Genomic DNA, 21,251 nt, shown 5'->3' on the forward strand with positions numbered 1-21,251 from the left:
TTCTCTCTCTTTTTTTAAGGAATGCTACTTACAATTTCAATTATAGTATTCTACATTAAGTAAATCTGAATGTTAGATTACCATCCTTGCTCCCCCTCCTTTTTGGGTGTGTCTGTCTGTGTGTGTGTGTGTGCCTTCAAATCACTCCCTGGACTCCCTGCACTTTTCTTGGCAAGATTTTGGAAGTGATTTGCCCTTGCCTCCTTCCAAGGGCTGATAGGGAATGACTTAACCAAGATTTTCCAACTGGCTTTGTGCCTAAGACACAACTAGAATTCACCCTCCCAGTTTCTAGCCTAATGCCTTAAATACTGTACTATACTGTACTATACCCAACTATTCCGTTTACTCAGTAGTAAATTCTATTAATGTCTATCTTATCACCTATTAAGTATGCTTAAAGCTCCCTTACCTGAATGATTTTGCACATGGTAGTTGCAAGTTTTGAAGTCAAACTAACTTGGAAGGCCTGAGCTGGTTGTTTGGTTGCTCTCAGTCACCCTGGCTGTATGTCCAAATTATGCCTGGTTTCCATTGTCAATTTCTGATGAGACAGAGAACTTGTGAAGGGGGTAATAACAATAGCAATAGCCCTTATATACCACTTCACAGTGCTTTACAGTCCTTTCTAAGTGGTTTACAGAGTCAGCCTATTGCCCCCAACAATCTAGGTCTTCTTTTTACTGACCCCAGAATGATGGAAGGCTGACTCAACCTTGAGTCAGTCAGGATCGAACTCCTGGAAGTGGGCAGAGTTAGCCTGTAATACTGCATTTTAACCACTGTGCCACCACAGCTTTAAAAGAGTCATTAGAGGAATGGGTGACCATATAAACATACATACATACATACATACATACATACATACATACAATTTGTGCACTAAATTAAAGTGGAGGCCAGAAACCAGTTGCCACTATTACAAGGAAGGACTATTATATGTAAATAATCAAACTTTCTACTGATAAAATAACAAAGAGACCCAAGAACTTAATTTCAGCTTGCCGTACATAAGATAAGATAAATTTAGATAAAATAAATTTATTGTCATTGTACTCAGAAACCTGAGAACAACATAAAAGAAGCACAGGCTACAGAATCATAGCAGCCCTTTTTCTGTCGTTGCACTGAAAATGCAACAGTGTTCAAAACAATTCAAGCAGAAACTGAGAAAGGAGAGGCATCTTTTGTGCCAATGTTTACAGTCTTCATTGTTATTGCATCTGTTTACTTTTCTGCTCATTCCTTTCGTTGTTGCTCAATGGCACTTATACCATACAGCAACCCTCAGGTTGCCCAGAATGATGTACCTTTGCCAGGTAATCAAAAGCTCCTTGGTGATGTGGCATCCAGATAAAACTACGCTCGGGTTAAATAAGGTAACATTTAAGCTGAGTGTTGATTTATAAAGGGAAATGATAGCAGTTGGGGTGGAGGAGCATTGCTCATTTCATGGGAATAAAACAGAGGTGTGTGGAGGAACGGAATCTCTTCCCTTGGTGGACTCCTGAACAAAATCTCTCTTTGAAATTAGTAGTTGTTTTGAAGACTAAGGGGAAGAATTCACAGTAAGCACCAGCTCTTTTTCTAAAACCTTCTGGACCACAGCCCAGGAAGAAAAGACTAATATGGAATTAGTCCCCATTGCCATGCCCACTCCAATTCCATTAATCAGCCCATAGCTGACGCATTTTGCATTTTTGCACATTATGACCACAAAGATGCATTTAGTTCTACGTGTAATTTGACTCTCATTTGATATAGAACCTCCTGTTTGTATGAAAAATGCATCTATTAGAAGCTGTAATTATGGATAACATTTTTTTTTAAAAAAATACTGACTTTCAGTGTCCCCCTGAACTCATAGCTTCTACTTGAATGGCAGGCGGAGGCTATAGCCAAGAAAAATGTGCAAAATTACATCTGGTATGGTAATTGTTTCCTTTCCTGGATGTGAAAAGCTGTGCATCTTACCGCCTCACAGCTGACCTGTTGCCTGCTACCTGAGACTGTGATTGAAGATTATTCAGACATTAAACTGGTACAACTTGCCCATATAGCACCTCTCTTTTAGGAGTTGCCCTGATTGCCAGTAATCTTATGATTTAAGGCAGGGGTGTCAAACTCATGTGGTCACAGCGTTGTCTCATGATGTATCTCAACTTCCCCTCCTTCGCTAAACTGGGCATAGGAATGGCTGGGCATAGGTGATGCATCTGGCCCATGCCCTGCGAGTTTGATACCCCTGACTGAACGTGCTGGTTCCTCCCTTGAAAGTCCAGCCTGGGGTTTCATGACCACCTTTTCTGAAGTGACAGCACTCATCAGGGAATGTCATTGACAAAAAGCTTACAATTGAGCCTTGTCAATGAGATCAGCTTGCTCTTACATCTACCATCCTTCCTTGTTATGGTCTCACAAGACTATAAAAATCCTCCTCTGAGAAAATATTTGGAGGAGGAGATCCAGATTTAGTCTGGTCCCAGTAAATGGCAATGGTACTGTTTCTGAGGTTTTATGGTCGACACACCTACTGTTTTAAAGATTCTGGTAACTGCATGCTGTTTAGCAGGAGCAGCTCAGAAATCCCAATAAATAAACAGGGCCTGTCATCAAACTTATGCTCATGTCATGTAACATCTCATCCATAGCATTTGCATTGTGCATGGAACTAGCCACAAATATTGTGCAAAATACTGAATAGAGGAAGCTATAGATTTCAAGCCGCAGCCTTAAAGAGCATTAGTGCACTCTTAATAGGTGCACTACAAAAAGGAGATTTTCTATCAACACAAACTATCTTTCAATGATGTGCCTCTAGAAGTGTGCTAAGAACTTCACTGGGATGGTGGATGCCCAGAGTTTATTTGATTTGTGCAGTGCTGGGTCATATCAGTTTTGATGTACCTAATATTCTTTTTCACAGAGGTATGTGATGCATAGCAGACATACTATATAACAACCTTGCAGATGTGAAATAGTCAGAATCATATCAGTATCAAATACCTTCATAGCCTTCACCCCTAAGAGCAAAAGTCTGGATATAAATAAATATTTCTAGAAGAGATATTCAGGACCCTGATTTCTTCATTTGCTGTTGCTTTTTTGTTGGATGTGTTTTACTTTCCTGTTATCAAGTCTGTTACGAAAACAAATAAGTGCTAGGCAAACAAATGATTACCCATAGAACCAGGGGATATGAAATCCAGTCTCATTTTAAGCACACTCTGATGAATTCAGTTATGTAAAACTAGCAGAATTATGTCTTGAGAGGCAGAGTATTCTGATCATAGTATATAATTTATGCTGGATTTTACATGCAATGTCATATACATTTTAAGCCCATTTTGTCTACTAATTGTTTCTTCTAATGTCTTGGGCAAATAAGATACAGTACGGGGAATAGTTATTAATTTTAACATTATATTTCACGGACATCCACAATTAAATCACACATAAAGCATTGGTCCTGTCTTCACTTGCATTCAATATGACACAATGAATTTCCCTCTTTGGCCCTGTAACTCCATTTCCTCCCGATCCATGAGTGAAATAAGTTTGTCATTGGCTGCAACGCTACAAAAGCAGCATTCTCCTTGTTATTCTGCTACTCCCTAAGGACAGCTTCAAATGGGTAAAATAGGCTACCTGTTACCTGGATGCTGAGGTCAACTGAAATGTTGTGTATCAGGTATGATCAGAGGTGGGTTTGAGAGTATAAGGATGTTTAGTTAGTTAGTTAATCAATTAATAAATACAAGTTAATTAATACAATTTATCAGTTAATTCTCTCTGTTAGCTCTTTGTGTCCCGAGTTCTCTCCATAGCCAAACCCATCCTCTTTTTCTAAGTTTTTTGACACCATCTTCTCTTTAGGCTTTGAACGAAGTGAAAATGGGAATAGCAAACTCCATTGTTTAATCTGAGGAAGGAGGTATATTAGTGCTTATTCTGCACTGCACAATGCGGTCCAGAGCTATTTGCACTGTGGTATCTTCCTAATGTTTCTTCATTTCACATGACAGTCATAAGAGTTGGAAGAGGCTATTCACAAAGTCCAATTCCCTGCTCTGTGCTGGAATCCAAGTTAAAGCATTCCAGATGCTTGTTTAGCCTGCTTGAACGCATCCAGTAAGGGGAATTCAATCCATCTGTGAAATTGGTTCCACTGCTGAGTTGCTCTGATTGTCAGATTGATACTTTTCTCCCTGTTACAGATTTAGGGGATGCCCCAAATGGGATATGAAAGGTGAGACAGACAATCCAGCCTCAGAAGCCACACAGAATCCTGAAGTCAGGTCCTCCCCTGCTGAAACATGACAGCAAAATTGAGAACACACATTCCCTGTAATGAGTGCCACATTTGCCAGTTAGGGCAGCACGCTCAGGCAGCGTCTCAGAACAGATGCAGAGATGCCCATATCTGCATAGATCCTAATAGTCTTAATGAATCAATCCCCCAAATTTATACGGAATTTGCCTGTTTACCAATCAAGCTGAATCCAATGCTGATCTTGACATGCCTGCTGCTTACCAACAACAAACATCTGTTCACCAAGATTTTCTGCAGAATTGAAAGATTGACCTTTGTGCAGTCATATATGCCTCAGATATGCATGTTTGCCGTTGGATTGAAGGGCTCTTCAGACTTCCTCTGTTAACTTTGGGAGTTCAGGGGGCAGAGAAAAACACCAGCATGTATTCCAAAAGTGCTTTTTCAGGAGGCAACTGGACTTTCTGGTTTTTTCTTTGAAGACGTTTCGCTTCTCATCCAAGAAGCTTCTTCAGCTCTGACTGGATGGTGGGGAATGGAAGGATTTATACTCCTTGCAGACAGCTGGTCATTTGGATCTTTTTAGAGGGTCGTTGAGGCCATTGGGAGGTTTATCTGTGTCCTCAGGGTCACCTGAGTAGTGCAAATGGATGTGGAGCCTTCTTGGCTGCTGGATATTTTCTGCCTAGGGTCTCTTCACTGTTGAAGACAGGCACAGGCTGTTGGGGATGAGTCTGTGTTGTCTGCTTCTCAAACTGAAATTTAGCATGTATTCCATTTTCCCTTCCACTTCTTTTCTTCTTCCTGATTGCCTGAAAAAAAAAACATCCTTAAGATGGCTATTAGCTACAAATTAATGCCTTAAGGCTGGCTTAATTTTTTTTTTAAGTTGGGGCATGCAACATGGCAGTGGTCCCAAACCATTTTGGCACCAGGGACCAGCTTTATGGAAGACAATTTTTTCCATGGATGAGAGGAGGGGATGGTGTCAGTTTCACTTGCTTGCATGCTGCTCACCTCCAGCTGTGCAGCCTGGTTCCTTTTTTTTTTAAACAAATTTTATTGATTTTCAAAAACAATACACAAACAAAACATAAAACATAAAAACATAAAACATCTTTTCTGAAAGCAGCTTGATCCCGGGTTACATCTCTTCGTACAGACACAAATTCATGTTCATTTTATATACCATTCCATATCTTATTGCCATTTTACATTTTCTATATAGCTTCTCCCCTCTTTTAACTTTCTTAATTTTATTTTATTTATCTCATCTCAGTTCAGATTATTATGCTTATTATTCTTTGTCTGTTCTGTTTCCAGCTATCTATTATCTTTTCCCTTTAAACAAAATTTCTCCTGTACACTGATTGGAGTATGACGCCTTTATCTCTTTCCCCTAAATTTATAAAACTTAGTATAGTACATAACTTCCATTTGGATTCTGCTTAGTACATTCTAAAGTTACACACTATATTTTTTAAAAAAGAAAAGATTATAAATATGTAATATAATTAAAACAACAATCCATATCAATTCAAATCTATCATTAATATTAATATTCATTTAAATCTTGAACATTTTACACATTACTTTTCAGTTATATATCATACTTTTATGGGAACACTTATAAACTTTCCATAGTTATTTCCCCCACCACCACTTCACTTATATTTTAAAACATTGTGTCATTAAAATGTTCCCATTCCTTCCTAATTCAATTCTCTCATTTATTTCATTGCCTTCCTTTTGTTCACAAAATTTCACTGAATTACACTGAATATTTTATCCCACTTTTTAATCACATGTTGTTTCCAATTTTCTAACATTATTTCTAATACAAATATAACAATACAATCTTATGTACCTTTGCAGAATCCCTTTTTCAATTAAGTTTTTACCCGTTATCTCTAAATAAATCCTGTTTCTTTACATCTTGCTCCACACCATTGAAACTTCTCATCCCTTCCTTCCTCCCTTGCTTCTTCTCCCTGCCCCTTTTACCCCCTTGTTTCTCCACCTCCATTTCCCTCTTCTGTATTCCCCCTTTCTGTTGTTTTCTAAGATTATATCCATTTTTCACCTTATTTTTCCCTTTTTTGGTTGTTTTTTTAGATCTTAAAATCTCCATTTTCTTTTCCTCCTTTCCCCTTTCCTCCCAAGGAAAGTTACTTGTTCATCGAAGATGGCTTCTTCTTTGTCCCAATCATTTTGTTGCACAGTCAGTTTCTCATAGGTACAAATCGCCATTTCTAAGAATTGAAAAAGAGAGCCAAGAGAGCCCTTCCCTTCTTGTCCCTCTTCTTTATATTTTTTTAATTCAATTTTCAGTTCATCCACAAGTGATGCCATTGTAGAAAAAAAAACTTTTTTTCCAAACAGCCACCCAAATGTTTTTAGTCCTTCAAATATAATTTCCAAAAGTCCCAAAGTCACCAAACAGTCCAAATAAGCTGTTTCTTTTAACACTTTCTTCTTTAGTCGCTTTCTCTTCCTGGGCTTACTGTTTTAGTTACAAAATTCCAGTTAAAATGTATTTTTTAGCAGTCTTGTTAGTATTTAATGATTCTTTTAAGTTCTAGGCAATCTCCTCCTGCCTTCCAAATCCTGCTCCTATTCTTTTCCTCTCCCTTCCCACTTACAGCAAAAAAAAATTTTTTTTAAATGTTCAGAAATCCTTATTATCCCCTTGACATTTAATTATTCAGTTTAGTTACCTATTGATGCCAAAGCGGGTTTTTCCAATTTCTCATTCATTTCTGTTCACTGTCAACATTAGGAAGGAGTGAAAAAAAAAAAAGAACTTTCCCTTTTAACTTTCATTCACCGCTTGCAAATCTTTGGGAACGATGTATCTTTTGCAAATTTTAAATTCCAGGGTACCTTAGTTGTTACTTTTTGTTCCAGTCAGCCAAAAACTTTCACTTCTTAACTTCCTCCTGCACTTTCTTTTCTGGCTGAGTGCTTCTTTGAGGCGGCCATTTCTGACTGCCACTCTACCGCCTTCGGAAAAGGCAGTTTAGCTGGCTGGGGAGGAGAGGTGCAATTCCTCTCGACCCTGCCAGATCTCCCCTGTCTTCACCACCTTCTACAGGGTGGCTTAGCCCCGAAGCCGGGTGGCTCGGGGCAGTCCAGCGGTGAGCGCAGGCAAAAACCGCGCACGATCACGGATTCCTGCCTGCCCCAAAGTGCTGCAAACCGGAACTCCGGCAGCCTGGTTCCTAACAGGCCATGGACCAGGGTTTGGGGACCCTTGCAATAGGAGATGGGGTGTAGTGAATGAAGGGCTAGGTTTAGCTTTGGAGTAGCTTGTTCAAGAACACACTATAAAAATGATTTGGGCCAGGACATAATGGCAAATTAATTTAATAAGAGTGAGATTTAATTACAAATTAATTAAATACATCGCCATGTTTCCCCTTTCTTCGTGTTAACAAATATAAAAAAAGCATTTTGAAGAAAGCACTGTAAGAATCACAAGATGTGCAATCTTTATTCAGGGATAACTAATAATATTTTTGAGCTCCAGCTCAGGAAGATAGTTACCTAAGACATACTAACATACATTTCACTATATTGCATTTAGCCCCAAGGGCTCTGCTAATATATGGGCTTCAACAGGGACATATCATTCCAGTTGTCAATTCTGACTTGGTTATTTCAGATATATTTTGTTTGGCAGTTTCCCAACATGAAGGAAAGTTGTTTGACATATTTTATCATATCAACAGGAAAAAGGGAAAAGGAGTTGATCAAGATATCTATGGAAATTCTTAGCCATCCAAGTCATGGTTGTTCCAAAGGTGCTTTTTAAGAGGCAACTGAACTTTCTTGTTTTTCTTTGAAAGTGTTCGCAGAGTTGAAGAGCTGAAGAAACTTCTTGGATGAGAAGCAAAATGTCTTCAAGGAAAAACAAGGAAGTCTAGTTTCTGTCTTTTGTAGCTTCTTTTCCTTTCCCTCTTCCCTCTCTTCTTCTCCCTCCCCTTTTTATTCCCTTTTCTATCTGATTCTCCCTTCTGTGATCCTCCCTTCTGCTTCTTCCTGATACTATGATTACTTTTCAAATTACTTTTTTTTGGTTGTTGCTTCAGTGCTTAAATTTTTAACTCCCTTTCCCCCCTTTCCCTTTTTTACCCCACTTAAAATTGCTTGGTCATTAAAGATGGCTTCTTCGTTGTCCCACCCTTCTTCTTCTGCCAGCGTTTCTTGTTGTTTTTCATAGTTCAAGATCTCCATTTCTAAAAATTAAAATACAAAGCCAAAAGATCCTCTTCCGTCTTGTGCTTCTTCTTTTTGTTCTTTAAGTCTCATTTTTAACACTTCAAGGAGTGATGCCATTTTAAAAAAATTTAAGCAACCTCCAATTGATTTTATTTTATTTCATTAGGATCCTCCATCCAAAGTTCCAGGAATCATCCAATAATCCAAAACTGTTTCTTGCTTCTTTTCTCACTTTCTCTTTCCAGGGGCTTTGTTCTCTTGTAACAAAGTTTCAGCTACAATGTATCTTTTGCAAGTCTTGTTAAAATTCCACTATCAATTTTTTTTTTAAGTTCCAGGTGGTCTCCTCCATTTTCCAGATTTCACCCTCTTGTTTCCTTTTTCCCTCCGCTGCTTTCTTTCTTTTTTTAAAGAAAGTTTTTAAATTATCCAAGAATCTTTATTCCTTTGACACTTTATTTTCAGCTAGAAATAGCCTATTAATGTCAAAGTGGATTAGTATCAATTTCTTATTCGAATCTCTTCTTCTTAATGTTCCAAGTCAGTTAAAACTCTCAGTGTTAGAGGAAAAAAACCAATTCCGTTTCCTTTCCCTTTCTCTTTCACAGCTTAAAATCTTTTTTAGGAATAGTATTAGTCTTTAAAATTCAGGTTCCAGGTACCTTAAATAGATGTTCTCCATTCAACCCGGTCAGTCAAACTTTCTCCTTTAAATTTCCTCCTGCACAATCTTGTCCAGTCGGGTTCTTCTTTGAGGTGGCCATTTCTGACCACCGCTGCAACCGCCTTTGGAAAAGGGAGTAATGGCCAGCTGAGGAGGAGAGATGCAGCTCTCTTCAACCCTGCTGATGGCTCTCCCTTCTTTCCCACCTCTATGGGGTGGCTTCAGCCCCGAATCTGGGTGGCTCGGGGCACTCCAGCGGCGAGCACAGATCAAAACCACGGACAATTGCGATTTTGGTCTGTCACCGAAGAAGCCCAAACCGGAAGTTCTCCTTAGTCCCTATTTCTTGTATTTAAATTTATGTTTATTCTTGTTTCTGTTGTATTGTAAGCTTTTGACAAATAAATAAATAAATTTATATTTGACAATGCTAAGATGGTGTAATCTATTCTTATTTTATGTACATCCACTGATTTCTATGCTATCATTACTACAAATGATAATAGTTTCATTTCCTTCTCGTTTGTTTTGTTTTCCTAGTTAATTATACAAATTAGCTTCCCTCTCTTGGGCCTGACAGAGACGTCACAGCATAAAACATGGAGACCAAGTTCAGGAACAGTTACAGAAGTAGTAACCTCTTTTTAAAAGAGCCATGAGATATGGCTTCTGCTGCATAAGTTAAAGGGTTGGCTTAGAAAAAGAATTGAGTCCAGGACTAACAGCCTTGCACCTTCACCAGCAGATAACAAGAATACAACTCTTGCAATGAAAGGTCTGCTCTGGCCATTTCTGTAATGAGGGAAGGTCTGTTTTCAATCAGTGTTGCTCCTTGCTTTCCCTTAAGTGTATTCTATCATTGATTGTCCCCTAAGGGCTGCTGGCTAGATAGCAGTGCATCAAATAATTGGAAAGTCAAACTCTGTGCTCTATTACTCATGTTAACAGGCTCTCTAGATAGTAGATGTTTCAGATTGAGAGCTAATCATCACCGTCACCAAGGTCTGTGTGTTCCAGTGCGTATGCACTGCTGCACATTCTTCAATCATACAAGACGCCATTCTGGCAATTGCCAATGATATGGTCCGTTCCATTTTGCAATGCAAAAATGAGAAACAGAAGCAGCAGGAAGGTGTGGAAGACAATAAGAACCTGAACAGTGATACCTAATTGTCCCCTTTGGCAATAGGTTGCCCATGCAGGACTTCTAGTTTCTGTGAGAAGCTCCACTTCCTTCATAGAAACTGAAGAACCTATGACAAGACTGGTCCCCTTGAGTTTGAGTTTATTCAAATCCATGTTTTGATTTAGTGCCTTGCCTAATGAATAGATTATACCTTCTTTCTCAAATATGAATTTAATCCCAATGAATCACACTTTTAGTCCAGGAATACAGCATCAACTATCTTTATGTATCTTTTCAGGGATTAATTTATTAAAAGCTAAATAAGTACAATTTTACTTAGCCAGCAAGTTTGTGTTATTATTCATCTGTTCCACTTTTCTGTTTCCCCCAAGAATCAAGGCAGCTAACCTGTTCATGAGGCAATGATACAATTTCTTACAGACTTTAGGAGCAAAATCATTTATGTATGTATGTCATAGTAATCAGCATATTTTAAAAACAGGGACTGTTTAATTGTGGTGCCAGCCACAAATGAACCTCCTTCCACACTAAATTGCTGCTTTTGGGGGTTTTGGTTGTTTGTGGAAATATAAATTGGCACCCACATTTATTCCTGCTATGTGGTTCATTGCAAGGAAATCCTCCATATCCCTTCACTTGAGCTGAAACATGCGATAGGATAAATTGCTATGAGCATGGGCTGAATGTTTGTTTGTATGCGGTAACTGGAAGTGAACCCTTTAGAGAAAAACCAAGTAACAACTATTCAAAACTATTCAAAAAATCTGAGAGTTTAAAATACTCTAAATACTCAGTGCCACTTGCTTTCTTTTCCTATTAATGGCATAATAAATAGAAGGAACCAGATAGCAACTTTTGTGAGTAGCACGTTTTATTAAAAGCATGAGCTTTTGTGAGGAGCAGCTTACTTCATCAGATGCATAGAATACCATGGCATGGCTGCCGTCAATCCACATGGCTGTTCTCTTGAAATTGTCACTGTAATACAGTAATGGTATTCTGTATTTTAATAAGAGCAGAAGCATCAACATAGGATTCACTAAATCCAGCAAGAGGAAGCCCAAGAAATTCCCCCAACAAATGACATAGTTGACTTTATCCTAATTGCTTTCCAGATGGACAACAAATCCCAGAACTCTCAGCCAGAATGGCTGTTGGCATGTGGTATATACACTATAATGGAACAGTGGTTAACTCACAGAGCAGGTGTTTCTCCAACCCAGCCTTTTTTTTAAAACTATCAGATAGGTTTCAAGTAGTTTTAAGTAGTAGTAATATCAAATGTTTCAAAAACAGCCATAATTAAAATTTAAAACCAACTCTAATAAATAAACTAAAATGCAATTTAAGATATTAATAAACAAACTGAAATTCAAATATGCATAAAAAAAGAATTAGATTTGACAGTGTTAGGCTGTTGCCAAAATAAAATAATTGCTTGCACTGGGCAAACTTCCAAGGGTAGAGGAGAAGAATACCAGGAAACTGACTGGGAGGCAACAGTTTCTCTAGTTGGGAGTGTAAAGAAGACTTATGATCTCTTTAGTTCATGTTCAATAATTTCTAAAAAAAAACGCCTGTCAAAGTTTTATAGAATTGTGAGGTGTGATGCAGTTTGATGTAGGTTTTAGAAAAGTCCTGTCCACCTAAGCCAGGTGGAGATGGGTGATGTAATCATTAAACAATATTTTTTTAAAAATAACCTTTAGTTCAAGATACTGATTCATATTTGCTTTTAAGTGGATAAGTAACTATATTTTTCATCACACTAAATAGGTCATTTTTCAGGCTTTGATAAATTTCCCTCCTTCAAGAACAACTGGCTAAAGGAAAGGAAAATGTTTTCATGGAAACAGCAAAGGTTTTCTCCTCTTGCCTTTTCTACTTTCTTTAAACACAAATAATAATGAACACAGAATGGATGTTTAAAAAACTATTTGCAGCCTTTTGCAAATGAAGACAATGATCTTGTAACAGAGTACTAAAACTCTAATGCACTTATAATCAAGTTGGAAGGATGGATTCAGGACATAGTGTCATAGTCTAGCTTTGGGCATGTCATTATTTCTCAAAATAATGCAGTAGTATGTTTTGCACTACACACTTGAGTAGAGCACAGAAGAACCAAAAATTAGGGTTGGAGAAAGCAGAGGAAAAGGGTGCTTTAAAAAACAAGGCATCCTGCCTCAAACTCTTAAAGAAGCCAAGTCCTTTGGAAGGTTCAGCATGGCTACTTCAAGGCTGCTTATTTGTCAGCACATATGCTACTACAGGCATTTCACTGTCGGAGGCATTGCCTGTGCATTGATAGACATCTTTAGGACCACCTCTGAAATCACTGTCCCAAGACTTCCAAAAAGATATGACTGCTTTAATATGAGTAAAGGACCCAAGAAAGGGTCCTTTACTTATACTAAAAAATAATTGCAAAGTGTCCCTTTGATGTGTTTGCACAACTCATATCAAAAACTGTTTATTTCTGCCAGTAAACAAGGTATCATTATTTAAAATAATATTAAAATAACTGATACCTTGTTTTGGGATATTATATAATAACATTAGGGCTAACTTAAGACATTTTGTATTCTAAAAGGAACACCACCATTGCTGACTACCAGTAAAAGACAACTGGTCTGGCAGTCAGCACTGATGTGGAACAATGTCTTCTATAGCAAAAGACAGATGGCTATATGAACCAACACATTCTTCTCTAATCTTTTGTCAACTTGTACCGAAGGTCAGATCAGAAATCCAAATTTAAATCAGAAATTTAAACAAAACTGCTCACTATAATCTGGAAACCCATTACAGGCTATCCTTTTACTTATTTATTTGACAGATTTTGAGGCTGTCCAACCCTTAGACAACTTTGGGTAGCTTCCAATTAAAAAACAAAAACAAATAAGGAACACAACCGACTGGAGGAATAAAATATCCACCATAAACTACCAGAGCAAAACATGACAAAATATAATCACCTCGTTCTCAAAGCCTGGGAGAACAATCAGATTTTTAATGATTTCCTAAATGATATAAAGTTACATGAAATTTGTACAACAAAAAGAAGGTGTTTGCATGTGTATTAAGATTAGTTAATCCAAATGTAAACTTTTTCAGAGAATAAATTCAGTTTATATCAAGGAATATATATATATATATATTGGAAATTGAAATATGCATATTTGATCATGTATACAAGTTAGCTTTTTAATTAATGAAGTGTAGTTGATAGCACAACATGTAGGTAATTTATAATACATTGTATTGTATCTGTTTTTGTGTGCATCAGAAAGAGAGAAAAATAAATAAAAATACAGAACAGACTTTAAAATAAGAGTACAATAACAAATAAAATGAATCACAGTTGCTCCAACATATAGTCAATTGATTAAATACTACTTTTCTTCAGAAAAGCAACATATTTCTCAGTGGCTTATATAACAGTTATTGTAAACAATAGAAGTGTTAGGTTTGAAACCTAAAACAAAACCTCATTTTCACCTTTGCTTTCATGCTGATGGACATTTTGTTAGCAACTTCAAATTTCTGCAAGGAGAAGTATAATATATTTACATCTATTTAGAAAGAAAAATTTCCATCTTGCTTCACTAAGCACATTATGTGAAAGGAGATGAAATGAAAACAAAATATACGGGCATGGCTCAATGCAAGATAGCAGAAAGCACAGTCACGCCTGCTTCTCTGCAAAGCAGCGTGAGGTCACTTTTTACCCGTCTCCTTATCTTGGCACCTGAGATGTCTTTCGTAAAGACGATTAGGTTGGGTGGAGGGTTAATTATCTGCTCCATGGCCAGGACTAAAATATTACTTTGCATTATTACTCTGTGCTAATTAAATTGAATTTGCCCGTGGGGAATGTTTGGAGTTTGATGACGTGTATTATTTACAATTAGTTCTGGGGCTCTTTAAGATGACTACTATATATCCTATTCTTTAGCAGTACTAAAGAATATTCCTGGTTTACATTTTACACCTGTGTCCACCAGACTGCATCTCATAAAAATATATCTTATTTTATAATAGGAAAAGTAAACAGCAGTCCAAACTTCACAACTGTGTTATAAACCTTCTCAAAAAATACAGTTCTGAATACATGTACATCATAACAATTCTTATTATATTATAACAGATTTAAAGTTAGTAATGTTCTGCCTTTTTAATCTTTTTTTTCTTTCTCCCACTTTTCTTGTCTTAGTACATTTGTTGCTGGGACCAAATCTGGTGTGCCTTTACATGTGAACAGAGAAAGTAATTTGAACTTTCAGAAATGATTAGATACATGTCATGCCAACTTTAACTATAAGTGGGAATGTGAGAAATAAGGTTTGGGGAGCAAAATCTAATCTACTTATCTTCCCTGTCCTGTTCTCATTTTTTTGGTTTGGCTATAAAACTTCATTTGGGAACCAAAAACTACAATGTTTGATTGTTTACACTTCCCTATAAGGAGGTTAGAGGTTTTTACTTATGAAAAGTTAAGAGTATAGCCCATGTTACCTTTCTCTCTTTGCTGAATATTTCATAAAAACAGTGCAGTCTGCCTGTAACCTGGGATTGCACTCTTACTGTCACTGATGGGACATTGTAGACTGTGGCCATTCAATATTTTCCTGATCAAATGTGCTAGCTTTAGTTGCGTTAATGTATGATAACATAAGGGCTCATATGAGACTGAAAGTACACCTGTATCCATGGGCTGTCAGGCTTCTGAACGGAAAATAACTTCATGTCAACATAGTATGACAGACTTGTGGGGCTAGCACGTTGTGCAACAAAGTCACATAGATCTGGGTTAGGGACTTCTATCCTCACTGTGAGTTGTGTTGGGTGGGGTGCACGAAGGGAGGCTCGGCCAATCTCATTGTACATGTGTTGTACTCTTGACAATAAAGGTAATTAACTGTATCAACTGTGCCGCCAACGTCATGCTACACGCTTGTGCTTGTCTTTGTCTTCCCATGTTGGGAAAAGATGAGATTGTGCACCTGTATGGCACTCATTGCTGAGCATGGCAGGAATGACATTTCAAACTTGCAAAATTTGTTTCAAAGTTAATTCTCCCATATCATATTGTAAATTTAACATGCTGCTGGAAGTATAAGCTCTACTCTTTGCAAGAGTTTTGACTATTTTGGAGTTTTATTGGTTCATTTGCTAATTGCAGTGTATGATTAGGGATCTAATGCACATTCTACCTTGAAATTACTTAGATCCTAACAATAGATCTGGATTCATTCATGACAGTGGGAGAATGTCTTGCAACATCCCACTTTCACAATCACTAGGACAGTGGTGGGATTCAATTTTTTTTACTACCGGTTCTGTGGGCATGGCTTCATGGGCGTGGCAGGGGAAGGATACTGTAAAATCTCCAGTCAGAGGCGGTTTTTGCCGATTCTCAGAACTACTCAAAATTTCCGCTACCAATTCTCCAGAACTGGTCAGAACCTGCTGAATACCACCTCTGCACTAGGAGCTGAAGACTGTCTTAAATAAAAATAACAAACCTGTCTGTTAGTTTTCATTTAAAAATCAACAAAACCTCTAAGAAAAGAAAGAAAAAGATGGCTGACAGAGCTTGGACAAGGTTCTTGGTTAAAACTTAATTTTTCAGATGCTGTTTAAATACATAGACAGTGGCAAGAGAACAGAAAAGAATAAAGGCAAGGTGCCAAGACACAGATACCAAGTAAAATAAACTATACAGCAAGAAAATGAAGGAAGAAGCCAAAGAATAAAAAGACTTAAAAGGAAATATAATCATGTCCTTGCCCATCAAGGAAACAAAACAGACTTGCAAAGCCTTCCAAAAGGCTACCTGGCACCATGTAATTGACATGCTTCCCAGGGGTGGGATTCTACCAGTTGGCACCTATTCCCTAGAACCGGCTGTTAACATTCTAAGCAGTTCGGAGAACCGGTTGTTAGAATAAATTATTGGCCTAATCCTGTAAGGAAGGCAGGAAGGAAACATTCTGGTGTTGCTTACAGAAACTGCCTCTCCGTTAACCCTTATTACATTCTTGGCAGGACTAGACTTTCTGTCTCTGAAACTTCCCTGGAGTTTTTTTCCCCCTCCTTTGCTGGTGTGGAGTGACCATTCAAAGTTACAATGGCACTGAAAAAAGTGACTTATGACCATTTTTCACACTTACAACTGTTGCAGCATCCCGACAGTCATGAGAGGCCAGGCGAGGAGATGCGTGCCTCGATGTGAGTGATATTGAGTTGGCCGCACCCAGCCAATAACATGACCACCAAGTAATGTCCACTCAGTCACATGTCCACCAAGCCACGCCTACCACCTAATCCACGCCCACAGAACCGGTTGTTAAAACATTTGAATCCCACCCCTGATGCTTTCCTCACAATCTCTCGGCTTTGCTTACTGGAAACCACATTAATGGAGAGGGGAGAGAACTGCTTGCAGAAATTCCAACATGCTATGAAAGCCAGTACTGGAAGCATGCTGATGAATCAAGCAAAGTAATAATCTAAAATTAAATATAATCTAGTCATACTTAGATGAAGAGGAATTTGGAAACATGAGAGATGTATAATGGAAACCCATCAAGATGCACTGCAAAACACAGATATATATATTCATTACAAACTCGAAAAGGGCCTTTCCATTCCTTTTGGTGTTTCAAATTTATTTAGTACATAGGGCGGTCTACTTCTGCAAAATGCTCTTTGCCAGGATCGAAAATTATTCTGGCTGAATCACTTTTACTATAAACTGTGGGCTTGAGGTCTCTAACCTTACAAATAAACCTCTACAACCCAGTAATTGTTGCATCTTAGCAATTTATTCATGTAATGGGCACATTAGCCTTCATCCTTTTTATTGATTCTCAGTCATTCTCTTGCTAGTAGATTGTTCCAGGGGAAAGTAGAGATTATTAGTCTAAAATTGGGCTGTGGTGCAGTGATGTGATGAACTAACTTCTGCTCTTCCAATGGCTCCTCACTTAATGTCAGCTAAGTTAATCTGCAGCTCTTTCCGATGCTATCAGCTTCGTGTACAGCGTATTTAATTAGCCTCTTGCTTTAAAAGCCAGCCCTGGGTGTCACTTAAAAGATGCATTTATTACATACTGGAGTGACAGAATGAATTACGAGCTCTCATTATGAAGCCAGTCTGGAGAAATTGGATTACTGAACTCTTAGTGATCAAATACCCTTTCACCCTTTTTTCCTCTCTCCAGCTTTCAAGGAAAAGCTCAAAGCGCCATCTTCTGCTCACTAACTGGAACCAAAAATAATGTGAGCACTCAGCTCCATCCAAAGGGATTTGCTAAGAGGGAGATCTCTGGCATTTAGAACTAGCCTTCTGTTCCTCAGTTAAATCACTTACCTATTCTGCTTCTGTGGGCATGCCAGGTGCCAAACAGAAACGCTGAAACTTTCTAACAGCTGTCTAATGGACAATCAGAAGTGATTGATAAAAACGGCAGACTGACTTTGGGAAACACAAGATGCACCAGGAGTTAGAAAACCTGAAGAGGGACACAAAACTGAAACCAGGCCTTCATGTGAATATACTACTGTATTCTCAAAGGATAAAGCACCCAACAGAACTAGGGAAACTTGCATATTGCAAATTTAAAATTGAGTACAGGGGAGGGCACTGTCAAACATCTTTGGTACCCTTATAGAGGCTAGCTGACACAAATGAATATATATATTTTCACACTCATCTTGATGAACCTGGAACATGGGCCATCCTCTGTGTGTGTGTGTGTGTGTGTGTGTGTGTGTGTATTAACATATAGGCATTCTGATTCTCAAAAAATAAGTTTTTTTTTCAAATATAGAGATGATAATAATTATTAGAAAAATAGGTTTGGATGGATAATTCTGGGAAATCTTAACCAAAGCTACCCCACACAAGGATGTTATGAAATTAAAATGGGATAATCCATGCAGTATTTGTTCCATTTGTGTCCCAGCTTTCCTCCACAGATTTCAAATGAATATATATGTAATCTTTTCATTGTATTCATTTGCTTAAGAACTTCTATTTAACTACAAAATTATGTATAACGATGTATCACTTGAAGTTCTTGAAGGAAAAGTAAATCCTGTACAAATATGACTACTGACGTTACTTTGTAATAGACAGGAAGAGACTAAGCAACAGAAAAGTCTTCTGTTTTGTTTCCCCTGCAGATGAATATAGCAAGGAGAGTGGGAATTGGAAACTGAAGTATTAACTGTGTGCAATGTGTGTATTCCTGAGAAGAGGAATCTAATATCATCTTTGATGGGCTGATATCAGCCAAGATCTCTTTCTACAGTTGGTACTTGCTGTCTTTGAGAAAATAACACAATATTGTAGGGATAAACGTACTAAACAAACTACTTACTGCTATAGAAGTTATCTAATTGAATTAAAAAATAAGTATCAGAATAAATAACTGTGAAAAATAGATAATCTTTCTTCGGGATTTCTTCATGTTTCAGTCAGAAGCCAGCTTTGGAAGAGCCATTTACAAAAATTCAACTGAGGCATTTTTGACATACACTATGGCTGTCCAGACTCTGCTTGAACTAGCAAAGGAGAATACGTAAATTCCTTAAGCAATCATTTCCATTTTCCTAATATTCAGAATTAACATTTCTATTGTTCTGTTGACTGAAGACTGCAATTTGGCAGTTGGAAACTCACCAGGCTCCAGGTTGACTCAGCCTTCCATCCTTCCAAGGTGGGTAAAATGAGGACCCAGATTGTTGGGGACATTATGCTGACTCTGCCGCTTAAAGAGAGCTGTAAAGCACTGTAAAGCAGTATATAAGTCCAAGTGCTATTGCTATTGTGTAGGATTCATGCCTGGCACTCTGGGATAATGGAGAACAAGTCTTGATGCAGGATCCAATCTGGGTTGGTCACGAGGACAAGCAGTTTTGTGTGCACACTCTGCTCGAGAGAAGTTTTCTGAAGATGGGCTTCAGTATGTGTCGAAAAGCCCAGAAGACAAAACTGTTGGTCCTGGTGACCAACCCAGATTGGATCCTGCAACATTATCATGGGACACGTATATTTGCCTTCATTTGTGAAACAAGTCTTGATCATCATGCCAATAGGATGATGGACAAACGTATCTCAGGGAAAAGCTGTTTCACAATGTAAGTGCCATCCTTGAATAAATCTTCCTCTGAGGCCCCCATTCCCTTACCTTTTTTGTGAACACTTAAGTGTCCCGCTTTGGGGACTGCATAGAAAACAGATTATAGCAAGGGTCTTCAAACTTGGCAAGTTTAAGACTTGTGGACTTCAACTCCCAGAATTTCTGAGCTAATATGACTGGAGGAGGAATTCTGGGAGTTGAAGTCCACAAGTCTTAAAGCTGTCAAGTTTGAAGACTCCTGGATTATAGTATGTGAAAACAAGTTTGTAAGCCCAGGGGAACCAAACCATTTAGGACTTTACAAGATGCTGCCTGGACTTTGAACAAATCCAGAAACCTACTGAATTGGGTAGGCCAGAAATTTGGGAGCTCTTCTTTTTGTTCGTGAGTGGGAGAGATAAAGGGAGCAAAACAATTGTCCTAAGAGTCATAAGACCTAATATATTTATTTTGCCTCTTTGTTTTGCATCCAAAAAAAGCAACCTCATGATGCTGAAAATCAGAAATGTTTGCTGCTTTATCTCCAAGTATTTGATGTAGGATTACTCTGAGGTTGCAAGAGATGGGGGCAGCGGCGGGGGAACCTCTAGTTATGTTTTTATAGCCTGCAGATCATATCATTAAGTACACAGAATCGCAAGTACCAATGGACATGGCTCAATTCTCAGATTGGTATCAGTTCAGGAGATGGCCTTCGCCAAGCTCCTAAAGTCCACAAGTTTGATAGTTCATAGAAAAGCAGTAAAAAAAGAAAATGAGGAAGGTCTTGCCCTGAGGTATGTTGATACTGGCAATTAGTTCAGTTGCTGGCATTCTTGTTACCCTGCCCCTCTTTCCTCTCAATACACTTTAAGAGAGAAATGTGTGCTTGGAAAAGGAATTCCCACTGGGTTCAGGCAGAGACCAAAAGCTCAACCCTGGGAAAGGATGGGATGATAAACAAATCAGTGGTAAATGAAATGTAGACAATATTACCGATAAAAATTACATTAACCGCACTCATTGAAAAGAAAAAAACTGAGACTAATGGCAATGAAGCAGAGGCATCCCAGCAGTGGCAAACATAAATATGAGCAGGAAGTTGGGGCTGGCATTAAATGAGAAGGTACATGATGGTACAAAAAGATTCTCCTCCAGGGTCTAATGGCCAGGCAGAAAGGAGGTGTCTATCTATGGCAAGTAGAGAGATCATCCATAAGTTGCTGCTGAATTGTAAGAGTCTGTGGAAAGGGAGAACGTCTGAAATTATTGGAAGACATAATATTAGCTGTATTTATTCAATTTATCAATTCAATTATTTAATTGAATGCTTGGACAAGATAATTTAGGCAGAGATCAAAAGCCTGGCTCTGGGAAGGGATGAAATGGTAAATAAATCAGTGGAAAGTGGTTAAATTGAATTAAGATGGCATAAGATTAAATTAAGTCAACTCAAGGATATCTTTCCTTTTAATTCTCCCATGTCTTGATCTAGTCCTTCGACATTTTAGATTCTATTTTACATTTTTAGTTACTTATGCATAAGAATTTGCTGTGACTACGGAAGTGGAGTGATGGGGGCTTACTGGGGCTCAGAAAGATGGGAATGATGATTTTACAGATACAGCAGTAACGCACCTTTCAACCAGACGCGGAAAAAAACCAACCAATAACCCTGGTATCCGACTAGCGTTTACAGCAGGTCTCCAAACTTGGCAACTTTAAGACTTGTGGACTTCAACTCCCAGAATAGCCCTGGTTTACAGGAAGCACATGCGCGCATTTCCCCCCCGCCCTCCGAAAAAAAAACCCAAT

At 38.2% G+C, this 21,251-nt stretch overlaps 1 long non-coding RNA gene across 1 annotated transcript; it reads right to left on the reverse strand.

Annotated features, from left to right (window-relative positions):
- Window positions 1–3,102: 3,102 nt before the first annotated feature.
- LOC148126889 (uncharacterized) lies at window positions 3,103–21,222 on the reverse strand. The gene is made up of 3 exons (XR_015741687.1): window positions 21,075–21,222; window positions 18,998–19,106; window positions 3,103–5,085 (listed from the first exon to the last, which is right to left on the reverse strand). It is a non-coding gene; the product is annotated as an uncharacterized LOC148126889 (long non-coding RNA).
- Window positions 21,223–21,251: the final 29 nt, after the last annotated feature.

Source organism: Pseudonaja textilis, chromosome 2, assembly GCF_049901715.1.
Source record: "Pseudonaja textilis isolate UNSWEBS1 chromosome 2, rPseTex1.2, whole genome shotgun sequence".
Taxonomy (NCBI): Eukaryota; Metazoa; Chordata; class Lepidosauria; order Squamata; family Elapidae; genus Pseudonaja; species Pseudonaja textilis.